Source organism: Lytechinus pictus, chromosome 11 (assembly GCF_037042905.1).
Source record: "Lytechinus pictus isolate F3 Inbred chromosome 11, Lp3.0, whole genome shotgun sequence".
Taxonomy (NCBI): Eukaryota; Metazoa; Echinodermata; class Echinoidea; order Temnopleuroida; family Toxopneustidae; genus Lytechinus; species Lytechinus pictus.
Window position 1 is genome coordinate 33,117,681 of NC_087255.1, and position 20,329 is coordinate 33,138,009.

General features: G+C 40.4%; 1 pseudogene; it reads right to left on the reverse strand.

The window, feature by feature from the left end:
- Positions 1-538: 538 nt before the first annotated feature.
- LOC129255887 (uncharacterized protein Rv2082-like) lies at positions 539-2,190 on the reverse strand (annotated as a pseudogene).
- Positions 2,191-20,329: the final 18,139 nt, after the last annotated feature.

Here is a 20,329-nt window from a genome sequence, read left to right on the forward strand (position 1 = left end):
TTGTCTTTTAAACGTGAGTGACACGACATCCAGTTTTGAAAACTTTAAACATCTACTTTTTTCAGAAAAACACTTCAGATAATTTTTTTTCTTATTTAGGAGTTAGATACAATACAGAACTTGTATCTTACCAACAAATACGCTTCTAATACAAATTTTATATTGTGATAGGCAATATGTGAATTTTAATGCAAAAATCAGCATTTTGTAACATTAAATTTCCCTTGCACTAAATTCACTGTATTTCCAGACAAAATTAATAATTTTATGTAACTGAAATGAAAAAACATACTTTGAGATGTCTAGTTTCAAAAACCATTGAAGTCTACTGATTTTGAGCAAGTTTTAATTTTCACCCCCATGTCCACTTATGTTTGAAAATGACCACTAATAATCTACTGAAATTAACAATTGAATAAACTAAATATAAACTAAAACAATTTTATGTGTGTAATGCTATGGACAGCGAATAGGGAAATTATAAAGGAGTGCTTGTCTCTACAAAGAAAAAAAAAAAAAAATAGTTGAGCCTCTTAGGCTACGGTAAGCCGGCAAACCCAGAGTAAAGTACTTGGGCATTATGAGACGTGACTCGCATCACCTCCCGGAAGTCCTCATCCCTAATGCGGGAAACCAACCGACCAACATCCTCTAGCAGGTAGGGGGTATTGATCGGTAGGCCAGGTATGACCGGCAGGTACGGCGAATCCATCTCTAGAAGGAGCCGGGTCGAGGGAATACTGCGAATCATGTGCACTTGTGCCGGATTGAATTGCAGTGCCAGCCCAGAAACTCCGGCATTGACATTCTTGAAGACAGCCATCCACTCTTGTAGCTCTGGGAGGTCACCGGAGAAATTGTGTAAGTGGATGTGCTGGTGTTCCCCACAAAACTGCCTCAAGAGGTCCCGGAAGGGGCCGTGCAGATGATGTCCACACGGATCCCTCCTGGCCGGCCGGAGGTGAAGGACCAACACCTGGTTCCGACAACCGCGGCTGAGAAGCCGCCGAACAAAATTCCATTGAGAAGGAATGAGGTCAGCAGAGGGGACAACATGATCGATCCCTAGCTCACTTATAGCGGCTACGCGGGGGCATGCAAGTAGGCATTCCAGTTTCTGAAAGGAACTCTCGTTTAGGTCCGGTACTTTCTTAGGGTGTACGCCCAAAGCCACGTGGTAATGTGAAAGTAGCGGCAGGAGCTTAAGGGCCCGCTTAAAAGTCAGGGGGTCACAAAAATTGACGACACCGCCCACAAGCATTACGACAGATGGAAATAATCGCCTTTAGAGGCGATGTGATCAATCATCCTATCCAAATGAAAATGGCTGTCGAAGCCATTGACCCAGGCCGAAGTTGGGGGTTCAGGTCTCAGGTCTTCTTGCAGCAAGCGCTGAATAGAGGTTGGTAGTTGCTGCATGGGGCACACATAAGGGCTAGCGCGGGTGGTGTATACAGGCGGCATGGCGAGACTCGAGGAGGGCAGAGCAGGAAAAGGAACAGGAGTAGGATGGGGCCGCGCCGGAATCGAAAGAGGCGGTATACGGGGTGGAGCGGGAAACCGGGGGGTCACCTGAGGGGGGACGGTAAGGGCGATAGGGGTGGGCTGAGGAGTGAGATGAGTGACAGTAGAGGGAGAGACGGTATATAGGACAGATGTAGGCCAACCCATAGAGGGGAGAACGGTAGAGAGAGAAGTTGTACAGGGGGCGGGCGCCGATGGCCTGCTGAGGTGAGCAGGAATAGTAGGACGAAGAGGGGGTCCGCCAGGACCTGCCGGGGTAGGGGGAGCGCACCGTACGGCGGCTACTGAAGAAAAGGAAGGCGCAGTGCCCGGAGCAAGATGAGGGGGGGCAGAGACGGTAGCAGTTGAGGGAACTGCTGTGGAAACAGGAGGGGGAGAGACCCCTGAAACGAGGAGAGAGGTAGGGATAGGAATAGGGGTAGAAGTAGCACGAGTAGTGACCGAGGTAGTGATAGAGGTGGTAACAGGGGTAGAGACAGAGGTAGCGACCGAAGTAGTGATAGAGGGAGGAGCGGGGATAGAAGAGGACTTGCCCGAGGGAGAGCCCCAAGATGAGAAAACGGCACGCAGGGGCATAGGAAGTTTGAGGTGCAGGTGCACTAGTACTCGGAAATGAAGCAAGCAAGCTGGCGAATTAAGCGGCGTTAACGACAGCTCAGCCGGCATCGGCCAGCCCTCAAACCGAATCTGGCTGCGTAAGTCGCGTTCCACCTCGGGGGGAAAACACGGTCGGTTTACCCGAAAATCAACATTGACCATGGCGTTGCGAGTAGGATACGAACCTACGCGGGAAAATCCCATTTGATTTCCAATCAAAAATCTAATGTCCTACTTTGATTGTTGCACTTTAACTCTGTCTATGGAAAAGGCAAGTCGAAAATTAGGGACAGTGATTTTCCGTTTAAAAAAATTGCCTTTTCCGTTTCAGAAAATCTCAAATTCCGTTTCAGCATGTCAGAAAACGGAAATTCCATTTCCCCATAGACTTTGTACACACGGAAAAGTGACAATTCCGTTTACACATTGAATAGCAAAATCACATTGAATCGCACTGGTCAAAATTTGTATCTGCTACTGTACCAACAACACAATAGAATCCGTTCTAATCGGATCTATGCGGGTGCATAAAATATTTTTACAAACCCATTTAGCATGCATACATCCTCACCTTTCACATTATTAGCATTATTTCACGGTTAAATGATATTTCATCGATAATTTTGGGGTTTTTTGGACATCGTTATCATCAGTCAACGGCTTTTGCCAATCCGCCATCTTGGATTTAAGACCACGATATCGTGCTGTTACATCTTCAAACGTAGAGGGCAGCAACACACGACCGTGTAGTTGAACGATATATGTGTGCATGTGAAGCCAAACCCGGCCGCGCCGGGTACGGGACGGGTGCGGGTTACAATCGAGTGTGCTGATGTCGAGTGCAGTCACGTTGTGTGAATTGTCATGATAGCGAAGTGAGATCGTGTTTTATGGGGTTTTGTGGTCATTTAATATTCTCATTTTGTTGTGATTTTGGAGTAATTTCTGTTGCTATTCTGTGTATTTTGAGGAAAAATACGTTTTCCGTGATTTTCCGTTTGAAATGCCACTTTCCGTTTCAAAAGGCCCTTTCCGTGAATTCCGTCCGTTTTCCGCGATCGCGGAAAATCACTGTCCCTAGAAAATTGACACAATACAGCTGCAAGTTGCTGTTTGCAACTTAAAATTAGTGACAAATATATACAAAAAAAACTTACCCATGCAGCTCCGAAGTTGCTAACAGCGTCAGTGTTCTACAGTGGTGAGTGGTATACTTATACAAATCTGCAACTTGTTGTGGCAGAGGAATGGAACCGGGAAGTGAGACCAGGGACAGTGCAGTTCGTATGTCTTTCTTCATCCATGGTCCAATCCAGTTCTCTCATATCACATAGTAGGTCAAGTGTGTGAACCCGGCCATAGGCACGAGATACCTGCGTATGTGCATGCTAAAGTATGGAAAGCCATGTTCGTTACTCACTTGTATATTTCACAATGGGATTATTATTGGATCTTTGACATTGGTGTTCCAGGTGAGCTTATTGCAATTCTTTTGTGCCCTCTGTCTTGTGATGAAATTTAAGTCTTTTTTGTGTTTCTCTTTTTGTACCAAGTTACTTTTGCTTGGTGGCCTCATCATCTTTTATCTCCTTCCCCAACTTTGTAAGTTTATCCACGTTGTTTTAGTTAAGCATTATTGGCAAATGAGTTTGGAGTAACAGGGGTAGAGACAGAGGTAGCGACCGAAGTAGTGATAGAGGGAGGAGCGGGGATAGAAGAGGACTTGCCCGAGGGAGAGCCCCAAGATGAGAAAACGGCACGCAGGGGCATAGGAAGTTTGAGGTGCAGGTGCACTAGTACTCGGAAATGAAGCAAGCAAGCTGGCGAATTAAGCGGCGTTAACGACAGCTCAGCCGGCATCGGCCAGCCCTCAAACCGAATCTGGCTGCGTAAGTCGCGTTCCACCTCGGGGGGAAAACACGGTCGGTTTACCCGAAAATCAACATTGACCATGGCGTTGCGAGTAGGATACGAACCTACGCGGGAAAATCCCATTTGATTTCCAATCAAAAATCTAATGTCCTACTTTGATTGTTGCACTTTAACTCTGTCTATGGAAAAGGCAAGTCGAAAATTAGGGACAGTGATTTTCCGTTTAAAAAAATTGCCTTTTCCGTTTCAGAAAATCTCAAATTCCGTTTCAGCATGTCAGAAAACGGAAATTCCATTTCCCCATAGACTTTGTACACACGGAAAAGTGACAATTCCGTTTACACATTGAATAGCAAAATCACATTGAATCGCACTGGTCAAAATTTGTATCTGCTACTGTACCAACAACACAATAGAATCCGTTCTAATCGGATCTATGCGGGTGCATAAAATATTTTTACAAACCCATTTAGCATGCATACATCCTCACCTTTCACATTATTAGCATTATTTCACGGTTAAATGATATTTCATCGATAATTTTGGGGTTTTTTGGACATCGTTATCATCAGTCAACGGCTTTTGCCAATCCGCCATCTTGGATTTAAGACCACGATATCGTGCTGTTACATCTTCAAACGTAGAGGGCAGCAACACACGACCGTGTAGTTGAACGATATATGTGTGCATGTGAAGCCAAACCCGGCCGCGCCGGGTACGGGACGGGTGCGGGTTACAATCGAGTGTGCTGATGTCGAGTGCAGTCACGTTGTGTGAATTGTCATGATAGCGAAGTGAGATCGTGTTTTATGGGGTTTTGTGGTCATTTAATATTCTCATTTTGTTGTGATTTTGGAGTAATTTCTGTTGCTATTCTGTGTATTTTGAGGAAAAATACGTTTTCCGTGATTTTCCGTTTGAAATGCCACTTTCCGTTTCAAAAGGCCCTTTCCGTGAATTCCGTCCGTTTTCCGCGATCGCGGAAAATCACTGTCCCTAGAAAATTGACACAATACAGCTGCAAGTTGCTGTTTGCAACTTAAAATTAGTGACAAATATATACAAAAAAAACTTACCCATGCAGCTCCGAAGTTGCTAACAGCGTCAGTGTTCTACAGTGGTGAGTGGTATACTTATACAAATCTGCAACTTGTTGTGGCAGAGGAATGGAACCGGGAAGTGAGACCAGGGACAGTGCAGTTCGTATGTCTTTCTTCATCCATGGTCCAATCCAGTTCTCTCATATCACATAGTAGGTCAAGTGTGTGAACCCGGCCATAGGCACGAGATACCTGCGTATGTGCATGCTAAAGTATGGAAAGCCATGTTCGTTACTCACTTGTATATTTCACAATGGGATTATTATTGGATCTTTGACATTGGTGTTCCAGGTGAGCTTATTGCAATTCTTTTGTGCCCTCTGTCTTGTGATGAAATTTAAGTCTTTTTTGTGTTTCTCTTTTTGTACCAAGTTACTTTTGCTTGGTGGCCTCATCATCTTTTATCTCCTTCCCCAACTTTGTAAGTTTATCCACGTTGTTTTAGTTAAGCATTATTGGCAAATGAGTTTGGAGTAACAGGGGTAGAGACAGAGGTAGCGACCGAAGTAGTGATAGAGGGAGGAGCGGGGATAGAAGAGGACTTGCCCGAGGGAGAGCCCCAAGATGAGAAAACGGCACGCAGGGGCATAGGAAGTTTGAGGTGCAGGTGCACTAGTACTCGGAAATGAAGCAAGCAAGCTGGCGAATTAAGCGGCGTTAACGACAGCTCAGCCGGCATCGGCCAGCCCTCAAACCGAATCTGGCTGCGTAAGTCGCGTTCCACCTCGGGGGGAAAACACGGTCGGTTTACCCGAAAATCAACATTGACCATGGCGTTGCGAGTAGGATACGAACCTACGCGGGAAAATCCCATTTGATTTCCAATCAAAAATCTAATGTCCTACTTTGATTGTTGCACTGCGTATGTGCATGCTAAAGTATGGAAAGCCATGTTCGTTACTCACTTGTATATTTCACAATGGGATTATTATTGGATCTTTGACATTGGTGTTCCAGGTGAGCTTATTGCAATTCTTTTGTGCCCTCTGTCTTGTGATGAAATTTAAGTCTTTTTTGTGTTTCTCTTTTTGTACCAAGTTACTTTTGCTTGGTGGCCTCATCATCTTTTATCTCCTTCCCCAACTTTGTAAGTTTATCCACGTTGTTTTAGTTAAGCATTATTGGCAAATGAGTTTGGAGTAACAGGGGTAGAGACAGAGGTAGCGACCGAAGTAGTGATAGAGGGAGGAGCGGGGATAGAAGATGACTTCCATTATTGGCAAATGAGTTTGGAGTTATCATGGCATTCCATCACTTTCTTACGCCATTGAGAATCACAACTGTTCCATCTGAACTTCCTTTTGCATCTTCCTTGTGTCTTTCATGGGGTAGTTCTACACATGAAGAACTAGTACTTTTTCATTGTTTACCACGAGCGTCTCCTTCATTTTGATGATAAAGTCTTTCCTTGTGGTGTTGATGAATATACAAGATAAGAACACTGTTGTATGCACTTTGGCATCAATTCGTTCCACATGTGATGAAAAAGTTTGGCTCATGATTATGTACATGCCTTATATGACTTATAAGTCAATAGCCTTCATAAATGCAACAAGGACACTTTAACATCTCCCATCAGTTCACTCATTCCAACTCTATCATGAATTCACAGGTATCTACAATGTATGGTTACACAGAATCAGTAGATTTCACCAAAAAATTCCATGGCCCGTACTCTATAAAGGAGATAAGCATGCTTAAGTAAAAAATCTAAGCATTTTGTCTTATCTTATGTCTAGACAAAGTTCTTAGCCAAAATGCAATTCCGTAAAGAATTGCAATTCCATAAATTGCAATTCCAAAATGCAATTCCATAAAGAATTTGGCTAAGAGCTTATGCTTGACTAAGACAGATATAGGATGAATGGCTAAGTAACTTTTCTTTAATATTAAAAACTGCAGGGTCTGTGTTCCATAAATACAACATGGCTAAGAATTGTGCACTATTTTTAAGACAGTTGTGAGTTGTCTTAATTGTTGGTTGCCATATAGTATAACAGGAAAGATGTATGTCTTGGTGTGATGTAGGCTTACTTGCAACTGCTTTGCAAGGCCCTATGCAAAAAACAAAACTTGGGACTAGATCTAGTCACTAGAAAACATGTTGGTACCAGTATTTACAGTCATGTCATGACAGTATTTTTTGCTTCGCTGTGTTCGATAGGAGTGCAGACGCAATTGAAGCTTGCCTTAATCAAATCACTAAATATGCTGGACAAATTGGGAGCTGATTATCACTGTTAAGGAATGGAAAATTTACCATTTCTATCAGTACCATTGATTTGAGTGTGAAGTCAGGCCGATCGCTCAGCATGCCCTATGCCTGGCACTGGCCTGCGTTAATATGTTTAGCAGTCAGCTGGCCAATCGATCGTTTACTGAACTGAAGTTGGCCAACTTTACGATTTCTTGTTTTGTTGTTGTTTGTTTCTTGTTCAATACTTATCACTTGAGATGTTTCACATTTTAATTAAATTTGATTTGAAATAACAAAGCGTACCAATTCTTTGTCAAAATCTGGCCAGAAACATTTAACATTAAATGTTTTGGTCTGCCGATTGAATCTTGATTTTATTTCATTATTAAACCTCCAGGGCCGGCTTGGTAGATCTTTATAGACTCTATGGCCTTTTTATAACAGGGTGGATATTATGCCAGACATTAATTACCGGATAGATATAAGTTAGTTTTATAAGTCTATATAATAAATGATAATATAAGAAAAAAGAAATTGCTGCTTAAAATATGATACCGGGATATCTATAACTTGATTGTCACTGGCTTCGTCGTCCTATTTGGTGAGTGCCTGTTAAACCAAAAGAGATCCATATTTTATCGAAGGGTAAATTCAAAACTTTCAAAAGAGATCCATATATTAAAGAGTTAATCCAAAAGAGATCCATATTTTATCAAATGGTAATTTTAAAACTTTCAATTGCAACATTCAAAACTGAATTAAATAAGGCAAATGAAGATAATTACAAATATTATTGCACATGCATCAATAACGAAAAAAATACAAATCAACTAAATCAGGCAAAATATTATTGAACACTAATGATTAACTATCATATGAAAATTCCAATAGAAATGTCCACATAGCACATGTTAAGAGTTCCAATTTATCGTCCTGTGCTCAGTCTATGTGCAATACGTCGGCATCTGTTGTTGGTCGCAATCCTTACTTCCCGCTGAAATCTGGAGCTCGAGGTGGTGCCGGGAAACTGAATCTCAACTTGTGCAATCAGTGCACAGAACGCAGGCTTCGAACACAACGCCTCCTTCGTAGCAGGCCTACCATTAAACACTTCTCCTCCGTAGAAGTTACTCCTGGCAAGTTCTTCTGGAGCAAAAATTTAGTCCAAAAGTTTAACTATCAGGTCCTTCGGTCCGGTGCAGGCGGCATAGCATCTTTCATACACACTCCTGTCAATCCTCCAAGAATTGGTCGAAGAACCAATCAACACATGACTGCCATCGACAAGGGCGACATACTTTGCTGGGGGCTTCACAGCATCAGCAGTCCCATGTGCCTCATCGAAGTTCCGCCTCATCCTCGCAAGCTCCCTCTCCAGACGTTGATTCTGGGCCTGCAGGTAGGAAAACATCTGCAGGACGTCCGGAGCCGTAGCTGTACAGAAGGCCTGGGGGCGTTGATAGGCTGGGGCTGGTGGACGAACGGCCGGCTATGCTGCTGATACACTGGAGGGAGTGAGGTCGGGTGAGCTTGTAGAGCTGGTGGGTGACTGGGTGGCCAAGTTGGTGGTAGAATCGTTGGTAAAGCGTCTGGGGTGTTGGTACGTGGTCCGCCGCAGAAGACGACTCTTCCCTCGAGGGAAAATCTTCGAAGTCGCTGAAGGGGGTTAGTGCCCTCGGAGTTGGTGGCGAAGCTGGTGGTGGTGTGGCCGTTGGTGATGGGGCTACCGGAGGCGTTGGTGTCGTTGCAGCTGGTGTCGGGGCAGCTGGTGTCGGGGCAGCTGGAGGCGTGGCAGCTGGTGTCGTGGCAGCTGGAGGCGTGGCAGCTCTTGGTACTGGTATGGGCCTGGAGGCTACCCTGGTAGATGCCTTCGCCGCCTTTGTAGTTCCTCTACCGTTAGGTCGTTCTCGCCGAAGTCTCTCTGTAAAAATGAAACAAAGCAGAAAGGACAGAAAATCAAGTAGTTGACTAATCATGCTCATGAGAAATGTATTGCAATAAAAAGATAAAATAATGAATTGTACTTAAATTTCAAGAAAGTTTAAGTCATATAAAGAGCGATACATGATGTAATTATATGCCTATACTTACTGATGGATATTATCCGAGCCTTGTGATGACACCTCTTGTAGGTAACAGACACCTCCATCCCCTCCGCCAGTTCTCCCCCTTTCCTCACTCGGCTCCGTACGACAGGCTCCCTTATCCCCCTCCACTTCGCAACGAGCCACTCGATGACGATCGACATGATAGCAGTAGATTATATAAGCAGCGATGACGTGATAGCAGTATAATATTTACGAAGCGATGATGAAGCGATGACGAAGTCTAAATGCGTTATGAAAGTTTCTGTTCTTTGGTTCTGTATATATAGATGCCATAAGCAATTAGCCGGCTCGAAAGCTGATCGATAGATGGCTTCGCATTGACCAATGGCGTAACACCACTAATGACTCGCGGCATGTAACAATACCGTTCAAAGGAATTATCGCTTTGCGCTCAGCTATTGTTTGCCATGATTAAAAAATGCCCTAGTTCAAGATCCGGGTTATTGTGTTTGGAAGTTATGGTAATTTATTTACTCTGCTACCAGATTTTTTTAATGTATAAGGGAACTATATATTATGGCATAAATGAGAAGAAATGATGATACCTTCTGGTTTCTTTTTTTTACCCACGTCTGGATAGCATGAGGCAGCTTTATCTGTAGAAAAAAAAACACATACCATTACAATAACATGAACAACATTAAATTGAAAGAAATCAGCTGTTTTGCCACTATCTAGATCTCTTTGTACTAGTACATACCTGTACGACCATGAGGTCCTTGCGGCCATCTCTCTAAGCACATTCTTGCTTATAGAGCAAACTAATGTTTTTGTCCCCCACAAGCCGAAATTCAAGAATGGCAAACACTTTACAATGCAAACAAATTATTATAAGCACATATTGATACTTTTGAATGAACAATAATGAAGAATGAATTACAAATACTCATTTTTCAGTTTAATCTCTACACTCACTCCCTAGCGAGAATGCAAGGTTAATAAAATGTTAAATTTGTCAAATACAACTCTTTTTAACAAATCTGTTGCTGTTTTTGAAAAAAAGGTTTAATCCAATTTCTTCCGAATGATTTTGACTCTTATACATTTCATTGCATCAACATAGTTAATATCAATTCTTGTCTCTTGTCATGTGTGTAATATTCCTCTAGAAATTCATATATTTTGCTAAAATATTGAGAAAGTTGTTGGCACATACACAACATGTACCCTTCAGATGAATAGGACAAGGAACAGACATCAGAATATTTTGTACAATAATACACTGTATATTGTAAGAAATATGATTCAAAATATTTAGGTGAGCAGGTATGATCTTCATATTAACCAAAGATTTCCCCCACTACTCGCATACCTGGGGCCTGATTTATATATTTTTTTGTTTAGGGGGGGGGCGCTTGGGCTTGTAGAAAGTATAGTTTCTACTGTACTGAAAATGATGGTGAACTTTTGTCTATTTATTTACCTCTCCTGACAAGGTTTTTCAACTATGCCACTGCATGAATACAATCTGCTTAATTTTATTGTAATATCGAAGTGAATGCCTTCATAATTACACTCCAACAGTGTCTTGTACATGTACATGGCCTTTTCTGTGTACACCTGTAGTATTCTTCCCAGATAATGCTGGACCTGCTGCTATATCATCCAGAGATCCCTCTTTGAATCTTTTAATACTGAAATGAAATAGATTTGAGTGACATTGTAAAATTATGTTTGCACATTAACAAAAATACATTCTCATAGTAAAACTTCTTCAGTTCCATATTTCAATGTTTCAATTCAGAAAAAAAGTCCTCACTTTCAAAAGGGTATAGGAACAAGACTGTGGCAGTAAAAATAGCATATTTACAAATGTTACAAAATTTGATTATTGCTCTCAAAAAGGAAAGGGGTCACGGGAGGATGTACCTCCCTGGATACACCAGTGATTCAATAATAATTAGCTACTGGACACACATACATGTAGAGGCTGCAACCTTTATATAGGTCCAGTAGCTAAGCTACCAACAAGTTTTATCAAATCTATGCAATATTACCAGCAGCATTTACAAATTATTCATATTCAGATATTTTTTGTAAAACATTTGACATGGCTTTAATCACTCGTTAATGCAAGTCTTCTTGAGCATTTATTGGAAGGATGAACAACACTTGGATCCCCACCTTAGTGTTGCTCGACCTTGATGACCTTGACCAAAATGAAACTAAGACATTTTATTGAACACAAATCAAGTACTGTGGTTGAGAAACTATAACTAAATGAAAGTTTACATAATTGGCATGCTTTGATTGATTCAAGGGGGTCACAAGTTCTAGCCCCTCTGTCCCTAATTATTTTTGTGCAGCTGTTAGAACAATTTGTACAGAAGAGAAGTGATTTGATGTGCACAAAAGGAAAAAAAAAACCAGCTCTTACAAACTTTTCTGTTATAAACTTTTTTTTTCAAGTGCAATGCCACATTGCAGTTAGAACAGTCCTATTGAGTGAGAATGGGATTAGAATCTCAATTCATGTCATACTTCACAAAAGATAGGATATGCATAGGGGAAACACATCAAACAATCAAGTTTTCAAAAGGTGGCAACCTTTGATGTCAAGATCATCATACAGAATGTAAAAATATAAAAGGAGTACATACTAGTAGGATCATTATCTGCATTTCTTATTATTTTTACCTATCACATAGTTTCTAGATAATAATCTGAAAATACAAACCTTGAACTTCCAATTCTTGCTGGTGTGTGGACAGGATGTGATCTGAAACCTTTTGAAGCTTCTCAGTAAATTCTCTGAAATCAGTGTCCACCCCTGTTGTGCGCAACATCTCAAGCTTCATCTGATATTAAAAGCGATACAAGTCATGCTATGCACTATAACCATAGAACCTTTAGTGAGGTTAGTGTTATTTTGGCCCTTTGAAAATGAACTTGCATACAGCGCTAAAAATAATGCAGAATTATACTCAAGTTGAAAACATAAACATTAGGGAATCTCGCTTTATCGTATGCTCGCAGGGCATCGATAGCTGACATGGGTCGTTCGTCTTCTCTTCTTTGGGATCAGTACATCTAAAATGAAAATGAAAAGTTAAATTATTTAGAATATAAATTCATATATCGTTGATTAACTACAAAGCAAAGTTGTTCAGATGCAATGATTTTGCATTACACTTCATCAACGAAAAAAGAAAGATGGCAATTTGGTGGGCAAAATTTAGCAGTAATACTTTTTTATAAAAAAAATCCAATTTTTTTCTCATTTTCTGTAATTGTTGCATGGAAACAAATATTTTCCATCACATGGGATTTACCAGAGTCCTAATGATATCATATTTATTCCTTGATTGAAAACGAAATATATATTTTGCTGCTGTTTCAGGGTATCTCACCGGTAACACAAGGTTTGAAACGAGTTTTGCGGAAGTTGCTAATATTGCTCAATGACATGATTTTTGATAAACAGAACAGTGATTACATATATTTTATTGTATCTGTCACGTCGCGGGTATTCTGGGTGAAACAGAGAAGATCGTCCAAGAGACAAGTCACGACTACGTTACTGTTGTTCAGATACTGGGCTAACAGTTTCTGCCACTATTATGATGTTTCATGTTATACATACCTGCCAAAGCTCGAGCTCTTGAGGAAGACTTGCGGGATATGGGATGTCGTCGTGGAAGAATTCAAATGCCTCTACAGAAGGGAGAGTTTTGGCAGCTACGGACGGCAATATCTGAAATCCATTGAGGGCCTTCTGCTTCAGTACACTGAATCTAAAATGAACAAATTAATTGATGATGAATTGGACAGGCTGATGCATACCATCACAAGCCAAAAATGATACAATACATAACATAATTGTTTTGGTAGTACTTTGATTTCATTTAATTTACAATAAATGCTATTATATTTTGATTTTAATTTTCCATTTCTCTATGTGGTATCCATATCCCTTTTGCTTATCCCTTTAAATAGTAGGTGGAATTTTTAATATTTTAAACTAAATCAAATGAAATAGACGTGTTAATTTTTTTTTTTTAATCACGCATTTACACTATTTTTATAGGCCTACCACGATGCAAAATCTGCAAGGAGATGGTCCAGGATTGGTACTGTGATTGTAACTCAATAGTATGCACTGATGGTGTCTTCTCTCTCACTAATGTCAGGATTCATGCGGAGAATCTGCTCACTTATCAAATAATGCGAGCGCGAAGCGCGAGCTGAAAATTCTTGATTTTCATACCTAAAAAGGGACATTATGAGCAAATTTTGTAATCATGATATGTACCTGTCTCGCTAAACAAACAATGCGAGCGCGAAGCACGAACTGAAATTTTTGTATATATATTGACCCCAAACAGGGATATTTTAAGGACTATTTTTTAAAAAAAGTAATCCATTCAGAGTATATATATCTCACCATAGTCATCTAATGCGAGTGCCAAGGGCCTGCTGATTTTGTTAGAATTACATCTAAACACACGAAGCACTTTTTTGTAGTCATTGTAATCATGAATGTCATACACATCTCAATAATCAGATATTGCGAGCGCAAAGCGCGAGCTGAATATTTAGAAAATTCAACCCTGAAGAGGGGCATTTCTAAGGCTTGTTTGTAGGAATTCACTAAGACCATACGTATTTCACTTACCGAATGATGCGAGCGCGAAGCGCAAGCTGAAAATATTTGATATTCAGATTAGAAAAAGGGATATTTTAAGGACTGATTTTAGGAATTCATTGAAGAGCAGGCATACATCACCAATCCACTAATGCGAACTTAAGCACGGACAGGAAAAGTTTTATATTAAGACCTTAAAATGGGCCAATCACTTTAAGTAGTCATGAAAAAGAAGTATATGTCAGTACATAAAACAATAATAACTCGAAGTGCGAGGAAATATATTTGGTGTATATTGACTTGAGAACGGGAGGTTCTAGTATAACAGGATCATATATCTTGTTAAACAGACAATGCAAGCACCCAAAACAATGAAGACCCTGAGCAGATTATGTTTCATAAAGTTATGAAAACAATGTTTCTTAAGTAATATAATATAACATAACATAATCATTATTATAATAATAATGAATAATGATTTCTTCTTTCTCGCTACGTTTTTCTTCCTTTCTCCCTCTTTTTCTCCTTTTCCCCCTTTTTTTTGCCAGCCGATTGGGGGTGGGCACGTGCCCACCCCCCCTCCCCCCCCCCCGTAGTTACGCCACTGTCCCGACCTACAACTAGCTACACGGCGGGTCATTGCTTGCTTGTTATTGGTGTTGAACGTGACGATGTTAACATGTGCTTTGTAACCTATGCAATTATAGGTATATGGCTTAAAAAGAATGCAACTTGTATAACTTATACTAGTTGCATTCTTTTTAAGCCATACCCAAACACAATTTCAGCGCCCCCTAGTTCTAACATCAATTTGGCGCCCCCTCGTTCGAACATCAATTTGGCGCCCCAAGTTCGAATAGCAATTCGGTGCCCCCTAGTTCGAACATTAATTTGGCGCCCCTAGTTCGAACATTCAATCGGCGCCCCCCGATGTCGAACATAAATTCTTCCCTACGTCGTACATCTATTTGGCCTCCCTAGGTTGAACATCAATTTGGCGCCCCCAGTTGGAACATCAAATTGGCGCCCCTAGTTTGAATATCAATTCGGCGCCCCCTAGTTCAAACATCAATGTGGTGCCCCTAGTTCGAACATCAATTCGGCGCCCCCCCTAGTTCGAGTATCAATTCGGCGCCCCTACATGTAGGTCGATCATCAATTCGCCCCCCCCCCCCCCGTTCGAACATCAATTCGGCCCCCAGTTCGAACATCATTTTGGCATCCCTTCGAACTCAATTTGCCTTCCCTACTTCGAATATCATTTCGCCCCCCCTCCCCCTAGCTCGAGTATCAGTTTGGCGCCCCCAAGCTCGAACATCGATTCGCCCCCTCCCCTAGTTCGAGTATCAATTTTGGCGCCCCCAGTTCGAACATCATTTTAACATCCCTTCGAACATCATTTCGGCGCCCTCCTAGTTCGAATATCAATCCGGCGCCCCTACATGTAGGTCCAACATCAATTTGGCGCCCCATAGTTTGAGTATCAATTTGGCGTCCCCTAGTTCCAACATCAATTATGAGCCCCCTAGTTCGAGTATCAATTTTGCGCCCCCCTAGTTCGAACATCGATTCGGCCCCCTCCCCCCTAGTTCAAGTATCAATCTGGCGCTCCCAGTTCGAACATCATTTTAACATCCCTTCGAACATCATTTCGGCGCTCTCCTAGTTCGAATATCAATTCGGCGCCCCTACATGTAGGTCCAACATCAATTTGGCGCCCCTAGTTCGAATATCAATTCGGCGCCCCCCCCAGTTTGAGTATCAGTTTGGCGCCCCCTAGCTCGATTATCGATTCGCCCCCCCTCCCCTAGTTTGAGTATCAATTTTGGCGCCCCCAGTTCGAACATCATTTTAACATCCCTTCGAACATCATTTCTGCGCCCTCCTAGTTCGAATATCAATTCGGCACCCCTACATGTATGTCCAACATCAATTTGGCGCCCCATAGTTCGAGTATCAATTTGGCGCCCCCTAGTTCCAGCATCAATTTGGCGCCCCCTAGTTCCAACATCAATTTGGCGCCCCTACGTCGAATATCAATTCGCCCCCCCCCCCTTCGAACATTAAAGGAGAATGAAACCTTTGGAACAAGATAGCTTGTGTGAAAACAGAAAATTCAAAGAAACAGATCAACGAAAGTTTGAGAAAAATCGGACAAATAATGAGAAAGTTATGAGCATTTTAATATTGCGATCACTAATGCTATAGAGATCCTCAAATTGGCAATGCGACAGAGATGTGTGATGTCACTTGTGAACAACTCTCCCTATTACTTTAGTATATATTTCACTTAAATTGCCTCTTTTATCACATCTATCACAGTAGATCATGTGTTCTTTCTATAGGAGGGCATGTAATACAGATTTTTAAAGAATAAATCATGGATAAAGAGTTTGTATCACCACAAGAAAAAGCAGAAAGAGACTTTTTGAGGGTATTTTATAGTCCATCAAAGGGAAAGTTGTTCACATGTGACATCACACATCCTTGTTGCATTGCCAATGGGAGGATCTCCATAGCATTAGTGATTGCTATATTCAAATGCTCATAACTTTTTCATTATTTGTCCGATTCTTCTCAAACTTTCTTTGTTCTTATTCTTTGATTTTTCTGTTTCGACACAAGCCCACTTGTTCCTAAGGTTTCATTCCCCTTTAATTCGCCCCCCAGTTCGAACATCATTTTGACATTCCTTCGAACATCATTTCGGCGCCCTTTTGGTTCGAACATCATTTTCTTTCCTCCTCTTCCTCTCTTTTTCTTCTCGTCCTTCCCCCTCTTCCTCTCCCCTTTTCTTCTTTTCTTCCCCCCTTTCTCTCTCTTTTTCTTCTCTTCTTTCTTCTCTCTTCCTCTCTCTCCTTTTTTCTCCTTTTCCTTTTCCCCTTTTCCTCTCTCTTTCCCCCCTCTTCTTTCCCCGCTTCCTCTCTCCTTCTCCTTTTTCTTCTTTTCTTTCACCTCTTCTTTTTTCTTCTTTTCTTTCCCCTCTCTTTTTTCTTCTCTTCTTTCCTCCCTCTTCCTCTCTCCTTTTTCTCCTTTTCTTTTCCCCTCTTCCTCTTTTTTCTTCCCCCTCTCCCTCCCCTCCCTTTTCTTTCCTCTTTTTCCTCTCTCTCTTTTTCTTCTCTTCCTTTCCCCTCTCTCTCTTTTTTTCTCCTTTTCCTTTCCCTCTCTTTTTCCTTCTCTTTCTTTCCCCTTTTCCTCTTTTTTTCTCTTCTTCCTTCCCCCTCTGATGCTCTCTCGCAAATGATTGAGCGACAAGACTAGTTTGAGAAAGGAGTCTTGGTTCTTTCTTCCTCTTTCACTTGCAAATTGAGCACCTTCTATGCGATTTTAACACGCAAAATGACGCACACTTGCGACCTATTTTTTTTATTTTTGAATGAATAAGAGCGAGTTTCAAACCCAAAATTAAGTTTTTTTTATTGGTTCTGACAAAATTAAACTCGCTTTTATTCGTTTGTCCTCGCTGGCTGATTACCAACAAAAGATCATCTGTCCTACTTATGTTCATTCTGCCAAAATCTGAGTATAGTTTGGGCGAAAAAGCAAATTCTGCTTCATTCAAAAAATTGCTATATCAGGCAGAATAATCATTTTTTATGCCTAATTCGAATGAAACTGTTATAGACATCATGCTAAATATCTACAACAGGAATAAACTGAAGTATAAACAACGGCATTTCCAATGAAATACAGTCCATGAATGCATGGATATTCAATTTGGTATATACAACAGAAAATGCATGCCTGTGTTAGAAAGAAAATGACATTTATCTTCAATTCAAAAAATGGACTGTGATGGGAGAAAGTTTCAGGAATAGGTATTTTCAATTGCTACTGTTTAATTTTCATTTCCCCTCTTTTCTTTCTTGAGGGCGTAGGAAGGGGTTAGTTTCTAAAAGGACAGTATTGCATGTGATGTATTCTATAGGTTATTTGAAGTCTACTATAAGGTAGCTTTTAGTCATTAAATCCAGTCACTTGAACACATACCTCCCCACCCTAAAGGAATCAAGGCAGGACTGAATTAAATAATGGCTAAAATTTACATTCAATTGTCTTTTAAATATTTATCCCATCACAAGTCCACAAGTAAAATAGTTGAACTGGAACACAAACAGTTCAATATGTTGGGAGTAGAGAAATAACCTCTAATCTCATCTTGAAGTTGACACTCTCTACGTTGAATGTGGGGTTTCAAAGAAGAATTTATATGGTCAAGGATATTCTCCATTCTTGTAAGATGGGCAGGTGTGATGTTAAATTCTTTCATATCCTCCATCTCAATGCGAAGGAACTTGCACAACTTCTTCAATGAACTAAGGTACTTGTCAGTAGTTTTGGGCTGACTCTTTTTCTTGATTTCATCAAATATCCTAGGATGATGAAAGGTATGGTGCTAAGTGACTTCCATAATAATTCAAATAAAATCATCCCCAAATAAATAGAATGAACTGCAACAAAGTTCCAGAAAACATACTATCTCTTTTTTGGTGGGAATAGTCGCAAAGATAACATTATATTTTCAATCAAATTAGAAATCCATATCATCTTTTGTTGCAACAAGCAAAGGCATATGATCTATGCTGTGCTTGTCTTGAGTAACTCATAATTTGTACTGATTGTGCTGACTTGAACATCCCCCAAGTTATTAAGACCAGGTGCACTGCCAACTCTGAACTTGCGCAAGATTGTGCATCTTATACATCCTTACTTATTGCAAGACAATAAAAAATTGGTAACATCTCTATCAAACCATTTAAAAGGTTTATATATGCAACTGTTTCATAATTTCCTACTGCCAAGTCTTAAAGACCTTGAAAATGGATGATGCACCTTGTTTGTAAACTTTAAACTAAATGGAAATGCAAAACTTCTAATTGGACAAGTGTTTGTAGTGCAGGTACATCTTACAAAGACATCAACTGCAAAAACAATATGAAAGTCTGCCTTCATATGTTTAGATATGAGTAGGTATGTTTTCTCAAAGGAAACCTTACCCAAAGAAATATACTGTATTCATGTCAACAATAGAAAAACACAAACCAAAATATCATTTGCATACAAGTTGGCATACAAAGCAAATCGCCATAATTGTTAACAAAACAAAGATCAAATACGTACTAACAATTCTTACAACATACCAAGAATATCTTTATTTACATCTCATGTTCATGGGAGAAATTGTAAATTTATGTACACAGAAGTAAAAGTCATCTTTCAGCATACCTACATATTTTCTGAGGGTGAGGTTTCCTTTGAGTAGTTTGGAAATATAATAAAATCATCATTTGTCAAACCTATAGAGTGTTTGCTTGTCCTCAAATAGATTTTTTATCCCTCCAGCGGCCTCACACATTCTTTGCAACTGCCTGCAATGCTGAGTAGTAGAAGATTCCCCATGCATAGTATCACAAGTGAAACCAACAAAGGAGCGGTACCTGGTGAACAGATCACTGCTTTCAGAAACCTCATCACCTGATTCAACGTCAGAAACTATTTCCATACTTGTCACACCTGTTTATAGGAAGATATCAAAATGATAGTTGTTCATTGAGAAGAATACCTCATCTAGACTTGTCTAGAACATTAATTTCAAATTAGTTTTAGAAAACCAGGAAACCTGATTACCTCCTTAACCTGACATGGCATGATCATATTTTCAAGAAGTTATGAAGTTTGTTAATTTTCTTTCACAATCTATATCATTTAGTTAACTATTCATGTAGAGAAGGAATTAGCAATTCGATTGGCTCACTGCAGCTCTCAGTGATTTTGACTTTGTTCCAGAGAACTGTGATCCCAGGAAGATGGAAGGATTAGAAGAAAACTGCCCCCTCCAGAGAGAAAAACCAATGAATACATGTTTTTTTATGGTTAATCCATTGACAAATGAGTTCTTATTTTTACAGAGACTTAGTACATAACCTGGTTCCTGTATCCAATGGCTGAAGAAACAACAAGACCGAAAGTACACTGTAGCAACGTAAAAATAGAGTAACGAAGTGTGAAGTTATCATCTTTTTTTTGGGGTATTTGAGCTTTTTCATGACCATATTCCGGCAGAGCCTGATGAGAAACCTCTACACACTAAATATTTGACTTGAAATGGTTCACATTGGCCCAAGTAATGGCCACATGAATGCCTAATCATCCCCATTGAAACCAGCAAATATTTGCTTGGTTCATAACTTTTTAGAACCAAGCCAATTTACACATACTTGGGATAAGGTTTGGTCCTTGTGATCCAATTCCCATTTAATTTTGGATGTGGATTTTTATCATCATTCTTCATCATGACACGGTATCCAAAATTCTTAAATTAAAAAAAGGTTTTTGTGACATTGCT